This window comes from Mauremys reevesii, linkage group 13 (genome assembly GCF_016161935.1).
Source record: "Mauremys reevesii isolate NIE-2019 linkage group 13, ASM1616193v1, whole genome shotgun sequence".
In the NCBI taxonomy this organism is placed as follows: Eukaryota; Metazoa; Chordata; order Testudines; family Geoemydidae; genus Mauremys; species Mauremys reevesii.
Window position 1 is genome coordinate 38873523 of NC_052635.1, and position 13486 is coordinate 38887008.

Sequence of the window (13486 nt, forward strand, 5' to 3'; positions counted from 1 at the left end):
ATTGCACTGATTTAAACTGGGGCCTAGTACAGGAAGTCACTGTGTGAGCCCCCACACTCCACTCTGCCAAAGCACTATGAATTCTGGTCTTCTTCTTATTATTATGTATTAATTGTCATGTGGTAATACCTAGGAGCCCCAGTCATGGACCAGGGCCCCTCTTGTGCTAGGCACTGAACAAACAGAATAGTTTCTGCCCCAAAGAGCTTGCAGTCTAATGCAGCACACTCTGTTATTCCAGTCCTGAGCATAATAGAACAAAAGCAACAAACCTTTTTTCACTTGTGAGCTGAGCCAGGGAGATGAACTCAAGACCTGGATTCAATTCCCTGTTCTGCCACAGATTTCTTGTGTGTCACTGCAGCAAAGAATCCTGTGGCACCTTATAGACTAATAGACGTTTTGCAGCATGAGCTTTCGTGGGTGAATACCCACTTCTTCGGATGCAAGCCCTGTTAGTCTATAAGGTGCCACAGGATTCTTTGCTGCTTCTACAGAACCAGACTAACATGGCTACCCCTCTGATACTTGTGTGTCACTGAATCTCTCTGTGCCTCAGTTCTCCATCTGTAAAATGGGGACAATTCAGTAACACCCCTACCTCCCAGGGGTGTTGTAGAGATATTTTAATGATTGTGAGGTGCTTAAATACTATGGTAACAGGAGTCATATAAGAACTGTACATAGATTGATAGATCAATCGAGTTTACAACATGCTGCAGTTAGGAACAGAAATGAGGCTTATGCTGACTGCATGGCCATCCTGCTGGAGTTTCAGAGACAGAGTCAACTACATGTGCTTCTCATTTCATGAGGAGAAGAAGGAGCTGTGAAAAGCAGTTTCATACACATGGGTCTGCTTACCGCTGGCAGTCACATCGCAACTATGAAAATGTTTATACTGCCTGCAAATGCTTATGTATTGGCCTTGATTGTTTAAAAGTGTTTTTAAATTGTAAGGCTGAGCTTCCTGAACTGCACGTGAAACAATCACAGGCTCTCTTCTCCCCTTGATAATAAGGGCAATTGTTCACCCACTGGCATGCCTAGGAGGGAGCTGCACAGATTGCCTAGGTCCCAGCCAAGGGTGCTCATAGGAGCTCAGCTAGCAGCTTATGAGCTAGGGGAGAGACTATTTCCTTTAGAATGATTTGGGCTCCACATCCAGGCCCATGGCACCGGGCGGACCCAGAGGCTGGAGTTTGCTGTTTCCCTTTTCCACTTACGTTCACATCTTGATGTAAAAGTTGTCTCTTGGGGGCAAGGCCCTCACTGGCAGCATTTGTACTCTGTGTGGAGTCATTCCACGAGATTACGTGTCCAGCCTTACTGCAGTCATGTCTCTTGTATCCCTCCAGGAATCCATTCCTTCACACACTGAATTCTCTCCAGAAAACCTACTGTCTGTACAACGACTAGCAAAATGGGGCCATGATCCTGACTGGCCCCTTAAGTTTTACTGTAATACACGATTCACTATGGACCGGATCCTTGGGGGCTTTTCGACACCTTTCTGCACCCCAGTTCTGAGGCAGCTGCATCCTTGCATTGACTCGATCAGTCCTGCATTGACTCATTCAGAACTATAGATCTTTTCAATAGCTCCTGCCCCTGAGAGCTAAGCTCGGGAAACCCTATGCCCCATGTGGCATGATGATGAGATACTTGCTGCACACCACCTGCACCCTGTGGAATGCAGCAGCATGAAAGGCTGAGTTCAGGTTGCAGCATCAAATTCAAAGTGGAAACTAAAGGGAAGGGAAGGTCTGACAGACGACCCTGGGGGCGGGGGCAAAGGGATGCTTGTCGTTTCACCTTTGATCTGCATGAGGCTTTGATGTGGTCTTTCAGCCCTCCTCCCTCTCCCCCAACAATGTAATTTATCCTGGGTGCACCTCATGGTACCACCAATGGATTTACATGAGGCAAAAAGCCTGACTCTGCAGCTCTCACTCAGACACTGCATGATAGAGCAGCATAATTTGGGCCCAGCTCCCTTCTCCATCCTCCCACCCCCCTCGCATGCACAACCTGGGCAGGAAATTTTCTTGAATAAACACAGAAGTGTTTGATGTTCCTAATGGCATTTCAGGGACAGGAAACATAAAACCACACGAGTTATTCATCTCTGTGTAATGGTTTTATCAGAGGCCCAGAACGAAATTCCTCAACCTCAGGAAGGCCGATTTTCCGGGTGAGACGTAAGCCCATCAGGCTTCACATGCTCTGATACCCTGGTGATGGGTGCAATGCAAGAAGATAGATAGATAGAAAGCAGCAGGCATGCTGGGATGAAAAGAACAAGATTTCCTCTGAGTAGGCTGCTCAGACATAGACAATATCAGAGAAACAACCAAGATATTTTTTTGCAAATCTAGGCCAAAAAAGGGGGTTTTCTCCATGTTTTGGAGCAAGCATTTATTATTTCTGTTGAGGTAATGCCCAGACATGGCCCAGGACCCTATTGTGCTAGGCGGCGTACAAACACAAAACAAAACTGTCAGTCCCAGTTCCAGAAACCTTTCAATCTTTAAGTAGGGGACCTGACTCATGGGACCTAATTCATCTCTGGTATAAGTCCACTGTAGTCACTTACACCAGGGATAAATTTGGCCCACTATGTCTAAGCATATGTCTCTCTTTACTTGCTGTCTTAAGCTGTTGTACAGTGCGGGTAAATCCTGTGCCACGTTCTAGCCCAGAAGTGGTTGCATTTCAGTGCGGTGGCGAAGTGAGGCCTATATTTACTGGGCAAAATCCTGTCCTTAGATACAGAAAGCTGGAGGTGGGAAAGGGTGCTGGCCACACATTCGGCACCAGAGCCATGTTGCTGGAGCAGGGCAGAATGTACTTGGTGAGGAGTGCAGTGATGCTTCTTTAGGAAAGAGGAGTGTGTGCCCTCAGACAGTGTTCACTGAACACTGCAACCTATGTTCTAGCCAGCGGGGGACCTGGCAGAACTTGCCTTCATGTGAGGTTGTAGTGTGCCTTCTAGGGAAGGAGCTGATGCCCCTACCCTAGCACTCTCTAGAGAGATGGGGATAATAGGGTACCTACACATGCTACAGGCCTATAAGTTTATAAAGCACCTCACAGCCATTAGTTAATCCTGTGAGATAGCCCGTTGTACAATTTATTATCGACTTTACAGCTGGGGAGACTGAGGCAATTTGGGCCACTGGATATGGCATGGAAGTAGGAGACATGGATTCTATTCCTGACTCTGCCTCTGACTTGCTGCATGACCCCAGCTGAGTCACTTATCCCCTCTGTGCCTCGGTCTTCCCTTCTGCAAAATGGGAATAATACTTAGTCTACCTACCCCGCTTGGTATGGTCACCACCTACATAATAAGCTGAATCATGGCACTGGATCTGGACTCCTCTAAACTTGTTCATATTTGAGGCATGCCGGGTGCCTATCCCTGCACATGGTAGGTGTCTGGATTTAGACTTCCATAGAATTATCCTTGCTACTTTTTTCACTCTGAGAAAAACATTCTCAAACTCTTGCACCTTTGATGTCTGAGTCACTTTGAAAAGAGGCAATATGGGCTTCACCAAAGGAGCTCTTGCTGCTGCGCCCCTCCCAAGCAAAACATCTGCCTCGAAACTTTCCGCGTTAAAGGGAATGTAGAGGAATTGCTAACTCCACACCCATGCTGCATCATTCCCCAGTGATAAAAGTGTGTTGGAGCATACACAGGACTGAATATATTATCAGTGCTCATAGAATGGAAACTTTTAACCAGCCATAGGGAAGTCTCTCTTCTTTGTCTATTCTACCATTTACATCCAGTCTATTTTTTGCATTGTGGTAACATTTGAAAATTCAGTAACAGTTAATTTTCATAGCTTGAAAGTTCAACATTTTCCAGGCGCTCCCAGCAGTGGTTACTGCACAGGGACAACATGGGACTGGCCCCTCTCTCCCTTGGGGTAGTATGGGAGTGAGAGGAACTATATAGCTCTAGCTTTGGCCTGCACTGGCCCAACAGTCCTGGCCTCAGAGGCAACCAGAATGCCCCAGCTGGTCCAGAGCACTTCTGCCCCCTCTCTCAACCTATATTTATGTATATCAAGTACTCATACAACTCCTAGCCTTACAGGATCTGAGCACTCTGAGTTTTAAGGTATTTATCCTCATAACACGCTGTGAGATAGGGAAGAACTGTGAGCTGCATGTTATTCCCAAAGAGACTTAGTGACTTGCTCAAGGTTACACAGAAACTCTGTCACAGGAGGGAATTGAACTTGGGTTTTATGCAACCTCTCTAACCACTAGACTAACCTTCCTCTCTAAGCACCTCCTGACTGTAAAAGCCAAATCAGAGCCCTTTGTGGGCAACTGCTACTGTCTTGCATATCCAGACACATCACCCCATTTTGCAGATGGCAAATGGATGTGCAAGCACGTTTTGCGATGGCATTTCCAGGGGGCCATTAGAAAATCTGGCCTCAAAGCATGAAATGAAACATATGTGTTTAAAAAGAAACACTTGGAAAAATGCATGTGAAACAAACCAGATAGAAGGAACAGAGTAGAGCGTTCTCACTTGCCTTTTCTCCTCTGCAGACTTTAATTGAACATTACTCATTAAGCCTTTGCTCTTCAAAGCAAACAGCTCTGTTACGTGACACTTCTGTTATATAAACAACCAGAAACCTTTCTAGAGGCGTGTGCATGCACGCACTCACACATACACATTTACACACAGAGGAATGTTGTACTCACACCAAAGACTCTGGTTTTGCTGTTCAGCTCCTGCATTAAAGGAACAAGGAGTTATCACTGTATTAGGGATTTTTTCAGATTAGCTTCACAAAGTCCACATGGAAACCAAACTGAGTCACCTGGGGCCTGGCAGTTCAAGAAATGAGGAATGCAGCAGCACACACAAAAGGACCATAAATGGTTATTTGTGAGCGCTCTTACTCCTAACTGTGTGCTCAGTTGCAAGGAATTGTGTCTGCAAATCAAGTGGACAGTTGTGGAAGCGAAACGGCCAAGGTGTCCCAGGAGTCAGTGCAGCTATACAATGGGACCACACCGGGCAACTGTGTGTGCAAGTGACACACACTAGTTCAAAAATCTGAGGTGTAAATGGGAGGAGTGTCCAATATGTAGAACAAGGCTGAAAGAGCCGGCCCCAGAAAATTCAGAGCGGAATAGCTACAACCTCCAATGCCAAGGTTGCCAAAGCAAAGAGCACTGTCACAGTCCAGGTTCAGGTTCAGCAGCCACATTTCTCTCTGAAGTTGGGTGACTCTGTGTTCCAGAACTGACCTGCTTGGCGTGGGGAGGTTTGGTGGCTGCCTGTTAACCTACCTCTACAGCAGGGGCGGGCAAACTTTTTGGACTGAGGGCCGCATTGGATTTTGGAAATTGTATGGAGGGCCGGTTAGGGGAGGGGGGCATAGCCTGGCCTCCACCCCCTATCATTCCCCCCCCCCCCCGCTTCTCATCCCCTGACGGCCCACCCCCGGGACTCCTGTCCCATCCAACCCTCCTTGTTCCCTGACTGCCCCCAGAACCCTCGCCCCGATTGTCCCCCGCTACCCCATCCAACCCCCCCCTTCCTGACTGCCCCCCCGGATCCCTGCCCCATCCAACCACCCCTCCTTCCTGACTGCCCCCCCCAGAACCCTGCTTCTGACTGCCCCCCGCCACCCCATCCAACCCCTCCTCCTTCCTGACTGCCCCCCCAGGACCTCTGCCCCCATTCAACCCCCTGTTCCTCCCCTGACCACCCCGACCCCTATCCACACCCCCATCCCCTGACCACCACCCTGAACTCCCCTGCCCTCTATCCAATGCCCTCGCTCCCTGCCCCCTTACCGCGCTGCCTGGAGCACCAGTGGCTGGCGGTGCTACAGCCACACACCGCGCAGCACAGAGCACTGGGCCAGGCGGGGCTCTGCAGCTGTGTTGCCCCAGGAGCTCGCAGCCCCACCGCCCAGAGCATTGCACCAGGGCAGAGCGAGCTGAGGCTGCGGGGGAGTGGCCGGGGACTAGCCTCCCGGCCAGGAGCTATGGGGCTGGGCAGGAGGGTCCCGCGGGCCATAGTTTGCCTTCCTCTGCTCTACAGTGTAAGCAGCACCACCTGCAGGAAAGCATGATGAAGGGGCAACAGCGACATGATGTGCCTGCAAACTGCTAGCGGCACACGCAGCCATTCCCTAAGATACTGCCATGTGGCTGTCCCCTCATGTCCGCAGGCCTGGCTGTAGCACACGCCTGCCACGCACACTGCACCTGTTGGGCAGTTTTCACATTTAGCTAATGAGAAATCCACAGGAAAGATACATTTTGTGGACCACAGTGATGAGATGATTGGCAGGAGGCATCCTACCAAAGAATTGTCTTTCCTTTCCTTCCCATTCAAAATATTCCCAAACAGCAGGAATACCAATTCTCATGCTCACATACTAGAGGGATAGCTAGATTGATATATGACTGCATTCACACTGCTTTATCCATCATACTTGTTATTTAAAGCTGCCACTTTCTATGCAGCTCAGCACTCTTCATTTTCCTCTCATAAACAGCATTAATTTCACTTATGGCCTTGGGGGCCACCTGCCAATCTGACACAACTGAGCTCGTAAACTGAAGATGTCTCTGACCTGCATGCTTCCTTTCCCCATTTCCCTAAATCCCACAAGCAAACTGAGTCAAGCATGCGCTGCTCCAGTGCACACGAGACCATGAATTGGAAAAGTGCACATTTTCCAGCCTTGCCTCGAGAGTGTCTCCCCATCAGTGGACAAGTCCTTTGCCTAAGGTCAGAGTATGGTGCATCACCTCGTATTTCACATGATACAAGATGGTGCAATGATCAGCCATTTCTCTAGCCTGAGGTTTATGGAGATAGCAATTAATGGGGAGTCAGTGTGTAGGGGACACACGGGCAGCACATGATATGGAGCCCTTGCTAGTGGTGGGTGGGGCTTGTTTGCCTCTCCCTGAATTTCTGCCAGACCAGTCAGCACATCCTCAGTCTCAAGGAGTTGGCAGCTGTTTTGCTTTGAAGCACCAGAGGAGGAGAAGGAAAAGCAGCAGAGATTCCAAAGGCTCTTCTCAGGAACTGTATTTCAGTTCCTAGTATCTTGTCTTTGGTCAGGAATCCTAGCTGGAGTTGGGTAAATATGCTGAGTTTCACTTAGACCAAAAAACCCACACCAGGCCAAATTCTGTCCCAGTTACCCCCTTCAGTGTCCTTGACTTATAAGATAAAATCTGGGCAGAATCTGAATTATTATCTATCTATATTGTTTATATGGCCTCCATCATTGCAGTCTCCTTAATGTGTTTATCCTCACAACACCCCTGTGAGGTAGGGCAGTGCTGTGGCTCCCATTGTACAGATAAGAAACTGAGGCCCAGGGAGACTAAGTGACTTGTCCAAGGTCACACAGGAAGTCTGTGCCTTCAGTGGGATTGCACAAGGATAACAAAGTGCAAACCTTGGCCCTAAAAGAGTCTCAAGCTTTCTGTGCATTAGTTTCCTCATCGGTAAAATGGTGACAATAAGACTCACCTACTTCACAAGGCGTTTGGGAGGCTTTGATTCACGTTATTAAAAGTTCTTTGTCAGGCACTATAGAAGTCCCCATATGTGTCCATAGAAACACTGTTATTGTGTTTTCTGAACATAAAGAAAAGAGGAAAAGCTAGTGAGACTCCTGGACCTGCTGCGGATTCTTACAAGCCCCCTGTTTTGTTTTAGGAAGTGTGGTTTGCTTTTTTAATATGTATATATATGTATGAGGCTATTTCAAGCAGAAAAGGGTTTCCATCTTCTCTTCTCAGCTACTCAGAGCTGCACCTCTGCCCCCTCACTTCACTTGGTCTAATAAGCATTTTTTTTGCATGGTCTGGTATCTTACATCATCCCTGTATTTGTCTCAGATTCTTGCATTTCCTACTTCTAAGGACCTCTGAGAACAGCAATAAATACCATGCAAAGCCGCATCTTGCCAGTGGTATGTCAGCTGCAAGCAGCTATCGTAAGTGACAGAAAGCCAGTTTGGAAACCTAAGACTCTCTGTTTTGAGGTTACCCATTTAAGAAATTTTCTAGTCACGGGCACCAATTCGTTAAGAAAGTCACTATTCGTTAAGAAAGTCACTGTAGGAAAATCTAGACCAGGAGAGTTTAGATTTGCTAACTAGATGCCTGTTCCTGCTTGCCCTCTGCTGTTTACAAATGTATATTTCAATGTGCAAAAGCTATTAATTTATTTGGAAAGATATTTCCGAAGTGTATGAAAGAGATCCTTCTTTGATAAGAATTGTTATTGCTGGAATGAATGTCAGGCCATGATCTACTGTGTTGCTGCTTTCTGAATCACTCTACTACATTTTATTAGCAAATTAAAAACCCTTCTAATTTGAAGAGATGAAGTCTTTCAGAGAGTGAAGACAAGCAGAAGCTGCACACTGGGGACAAGGCAGTCCATGATTCCCTTTCTGAATAAGGGAAGGCTTCTTGTACATCTGGAACAATCTTCCTCTTTCTCCTTAAATCCCATAGCTCCTGGGAAAATTTCTTACACTGGTCTCCTCATCCGTGATTTCTCTGGGAAGAAAGATCATCTAGGGGGTTAACCAGTGTTCCCTCTAATTTTTCCCACCTATGTGCAGAATGAATTTTGTTATGTGCACCAATATGGAGATGATGTGTCACACATCACCTCCATATTGGTGCACATAACAAAATTCTTTTGGCAGGGGTGGGGCTGAGGGGTTCGGAGTGTAGGAGGGGGCTCAGGGTTGAGGCAGAGGGTTGGGGTGTAGGGGGGTAAGGGCTCCAGCTGGGGGTGTGGGCTCTGGGGTGGGGCTGGGATGAGGGGTTTGGGGTGCAGGCTGCCCTGGGGCTACAGTGGGGAGAGAGGACTCCCTGCCACTCTCTCTCCCCGCAGCAGCACCTAGGCTGGAGGGGAGAGGCACCTCTCTCCGCCGCAGCAGCTCCAGAGCTGGGGCCACGGGATAGGCGCCTTTTCCTCGGCTGCAACAGGTCCAGGGCTGGGCTGGGGCCAGTGCAGAGAGCTGCCTCTGCCTGCCGCAGCAGGTATGGGGCTGGGTGAGCGGCATCTCTCCCCGCCACAGCCCTCAGCACCTGCATGGCACTTAATAGGCTGCTGCCGTGCAGCATAGAGGGAACTTAGGTTAAGACACCAGACTGGAACTCAAAAGACCTAGCTCAGCTCCTGACTCTGCCCCAGACATCCTGTGTGTACCCTTGGAAAAGTCACTTAATCATTCTGTGCCTGTTTCCTCATCTGCAAAATGGAGATAAGTCTGCTTTCTGGATTCAATTCCTAGCTCTCACATCCTATGTGACCGTGGCTGAATCACTTAATGAATCTCTTCTACTCAGGTATGTGAAGCAGAGGTACTTTAATGTCATTTCTAGATGTATACACCAACGCTGGCTATTAAATTCTGATCCACTGTGTACTCCTATGGCCTAATTCTGCAATTGTTCTGCGTGCAGGAGTGCTGCTGGAATCAACAGGACTTTTGAGTGTGGATTGAGGCACAACCGGCCCCACTTTGGAAGATGAATTCCTAGCATTACTGTATTTTACATGTCTACTATTCTCTCCCTAGGGGCTTTCCCTAGTGATATTCTTAATCTTTAACTCCAACAAATCATCTGTTAAAATTTGAGTTAACTTAGATCATATGAAAAGACAGCTTGTTCAATCAGTGGGTTTTCAGGAAAAGAAAAGTAATAGGCACACATTTGTAACACAGAGGCAATAATCGTTCTCTTCTGTTTATACAACTTTCCAATGGGTGCATTTTAATTATGATTCAGCAAAATAAAGAAATTATAGGCAATTACCTCCAGTTTTCTTTAAGAAAGTTGAAATACCAAGGACTAGTAGAAACAAAGGAGACTTCATTTACCCCAAAAAAAAAAAAAAGTCTAGAATGTTTCCACTCTCATTTTGCTACCCTATAGCACCACCTATAGAAAGCCTGCAAGAATCACATCGACCTGCAAAAGGCAGGACCTCAATTCACTGTCAAAGCAGTGCGCTGTTTCAATGAATGAAGTACTTATGAAAGCTGGTACGCCAACACCCTTGGAGTCTGAAACCATCTATTTATTCACTGAACAGGTGCAAGGGCAGTGCAAGTTTCCTCCAAAGTGCCTGAACTCTGATCCAGAGGGATAACATCTATCAGTGACAAAGTCAATTTACAGAGTGGTAGCCCTGTTAGTCTGTATCAGCAAAAAGAATGAGGAGTACTTGTGGCACCTTAGAGACTAACAAATTTCTTTGGGCATAAGCTTTCATGGGCTAAAACCCACTTCATTGGATGCATGCAGTGGAAAATACAGTAGGAATATATATATACACAGAGAACATGAAAAAATGGGTGTTGCCATACCAACTCTAACAAGACTAATCAATTAAGGTGGGCTATTATCAGCAGGAGAAAAAAACAGTTGACAAGAAGGTGTGAGTAACAGTAGGGGAAAAATTAGCATGAGGAAATAGTTTTTACTTTGTGTAATGACCCATCCACTCCCAGTCTTTATTCAAGCCTAATTTAATGGGGTCCAGTTTGCAAATTAATTCCAGGTCTGCAGTTTCTCATTGGAGTCTGTTTTTGAAGTTTTTTTATTGAATAATTGCGACTTTTAGGTCTGTAATTGAGTGACCAGGGAGGTTGAAGTGTTCTCTGACTGGTTTTTGAATGTTATAATTCTTGACGTCTGATTTGTGTCCATTTATTCTTTTGCATAGAGACTCTCCGGTTTGGCCAATGTACATGGCAGAGGGGCATTGCTGGCACATGATAGCATATATCACATTGGTAGATGTGCTGGTGAACGAGCCTCTGATGGTGCGGCTGTGATTAGGTCCTATGATGTTGTCCTTCGGATAGATATGGGGACAGAGCTGGCAACGGGCTTTGTTGCAAGGATAGGTTTCTGGGCTGTTGTATGGTGTGTGGTTGCTGGTGAGTATTTGCTTCAGGTTGCGGGGCTGTCTGTATGCAAGGACCAGCCTGTGTCCCAAGATCTGTGAGAATGAGGGATCGTCCTTCAGGATAGGTTGTAGATCCTTGATGATGCACTGGAGAGGTTTTAGTTGGGGGCTGAAGGTGACGGCTAGTGGTGTTCTGTTACTTTCTTTGTTGGACCTGTCCTGGAGTAGGTGACTTCTGGGTATTCTTCTGGCTCTGTGAATCTGTTTCTTCACTTCAGCAGGTGGGTATTATAGTTTTAAGAATGCTTGATAGAGATCTTGTAGGTGTTTGTCTCTGTCTGAGGGATTAGAGAAAATGCGGTTGTATCTTAGAGCTTGGCTGTAGATTATGGATCATGTGATGTGGTCTGGATGAAAGCAGGAGGCACGTAGGTAAGTATAGTGGTCAGTAGGTTTCCGGTATAGGGTGGTGTTTATGTGACCATCGCTTATTAGCACTATAGTGTCCAGGAGGTGGATCTCTTGTGTGGATTGGTCCAGGCTGAGGTTGATGGTGGGATGGAAATTGTTGAAATCATGGTGGAATTCCTCAAGGGCTTCTTTTCCATGGGTCCAAATGATGAAAATGTTATCAGTGTAGCGCAAGTAGAGTAGGGGCTTTAGGGGACGAGAGCTGAGGAAGCGTTGTTCTAAGTCAGCCATAAAAATGTTGGCATACGGTATTCTTTAACATCTCTGCTGAGATTGCCAACAAAGATCCCAGTTGTGAAAGGAATGTGGGGTTTGTCATGCTGAGTTGGACTTATTGGTCTATTTAGCCCAATATCCTGCCACTGGCACTGGCCTGTAGCATCAGAGGATTGCAGTGTTCCCTCAGCTACCCCCATATGAAACGTACCAATGGGGGAGGGAGAAGATGTTCCTTCCTGACCCTTGTTTTGAGCCCTGAAACATGAAATCTAACCTTGTCTAAATAGTCTGAATAGTTGCACAATGCTGGTGACTATTAGGAACTAAACTGAGATGTCAAAACGTGTGGGCACAATTTTAAAGTCATCTTTTGAAAATGTGGCTCTAGTTATCTAACCATTTTTGGAAAATTTTACTTAGCAGTTTGCCTCAAAATATAATTTTTAGATGAAATAAGGCGTACTTTTGTCTTTCTTTGGGAGCCTGATCTAAAACCCACTGTGGTAAATGGAAAGACTACCATCAAGTTCAATGAGCTTTGGATTAGGTCCTGGTTGTGGGTGAGAATGTGAGTGGAGGAATGTGAGCGTCCATAGAGCATGTACTGTATCATTGTTCATGAAGTAGGACAGCAAGAAAAAGATACTAAGAAATAGTGGGGAAGCAAGCAGAAGAAATAGCACTTAAAACAACAACAACAAAATACCAAGTGAGTTTTAATACAAAAAGAAGCCAGAGATCTAGGAATCCAAAAACATCTTTAAATGGAGACAAGAAAGGAAGACAAAACTATGCTAAAAGAACATCAAAGTTTGCAAAAATGAAGTCATGAAATGTAAAAGTTCAGGTACCATCTGCCCCTGGCAATATGGTACAGAATGAGGGCTTATTTCATATGCACCCTCATCAGATTCAGAGAAATTCCAACCAGCTTTCTTATATGCACATGTCCAGAACTAAAGGAACATTGAGAGACTGCCTGTTGAATGAAGAATTCAACTCAGCTTACATACACATGCATGTGCAGTGCCAAGAAAGTGTTGGAAGATCATTAGCAAAAACCTGTTCTCACCGAATAAAAAATTGTTAGAGTAGATTTTAAAAAATCACTTAGAGGAGTGAAGTATATATTTTAAACCTTTATAATTCAGCCAAAATCAAAACAGATTTTCACCAGACCACTGAAAACGAAGCACACGGCTAAGTCTTTGCAGGACTGAGGCCTATATCCCTCCCAAATTCCAAATTTCTAGTCTCTTCCATTGAGGCAGTAGAGCTGTTAAAGGATGGATCCTAAAATGTCTTATAATGGCAAAGGCCACTGCTCACTATAGATGCTGACCCAGGTGGCTAGACAAAATGGAATGACTTTTCTGGAAAAGGTATCTGTGATTATGGTAGTTGCCTGAGCAATATGTACAAATGCCATGTCTTTTTCTGAGAATTTAGGCCACTGAATCTCTTGAAGGACAAGAGAGGTGCACAGTGGGACAGTTGCTCTGCTGCTTGCCACTGTACATTGGCTTCAGTTTCTTGCTGTTTCAAAAGTAAGCTTTGGGGACCTGGTGAGACAAGAAAGAATGTGTAGATCACTGAGCAGACAGCAGAAGCATAGATCCCTCTCCATACCAAAAGGAGGCTCCCAGGCAGCTCCAGGAAGCAGCATAGCATACAGGATGCCCAGTGCAATAGAACAATCTAGCAACAAAGGAAACCGGAAAAGCCTGAGATTCTTCTCTAAGTCAACCCCAGTTCTCTGGAGTTTTTTCTGCCATTTGAAAAATTCAAATAAATTAATGTTTAAATATGTATTTTTGTTTTAATTAGTAAATAACATCTCCCACA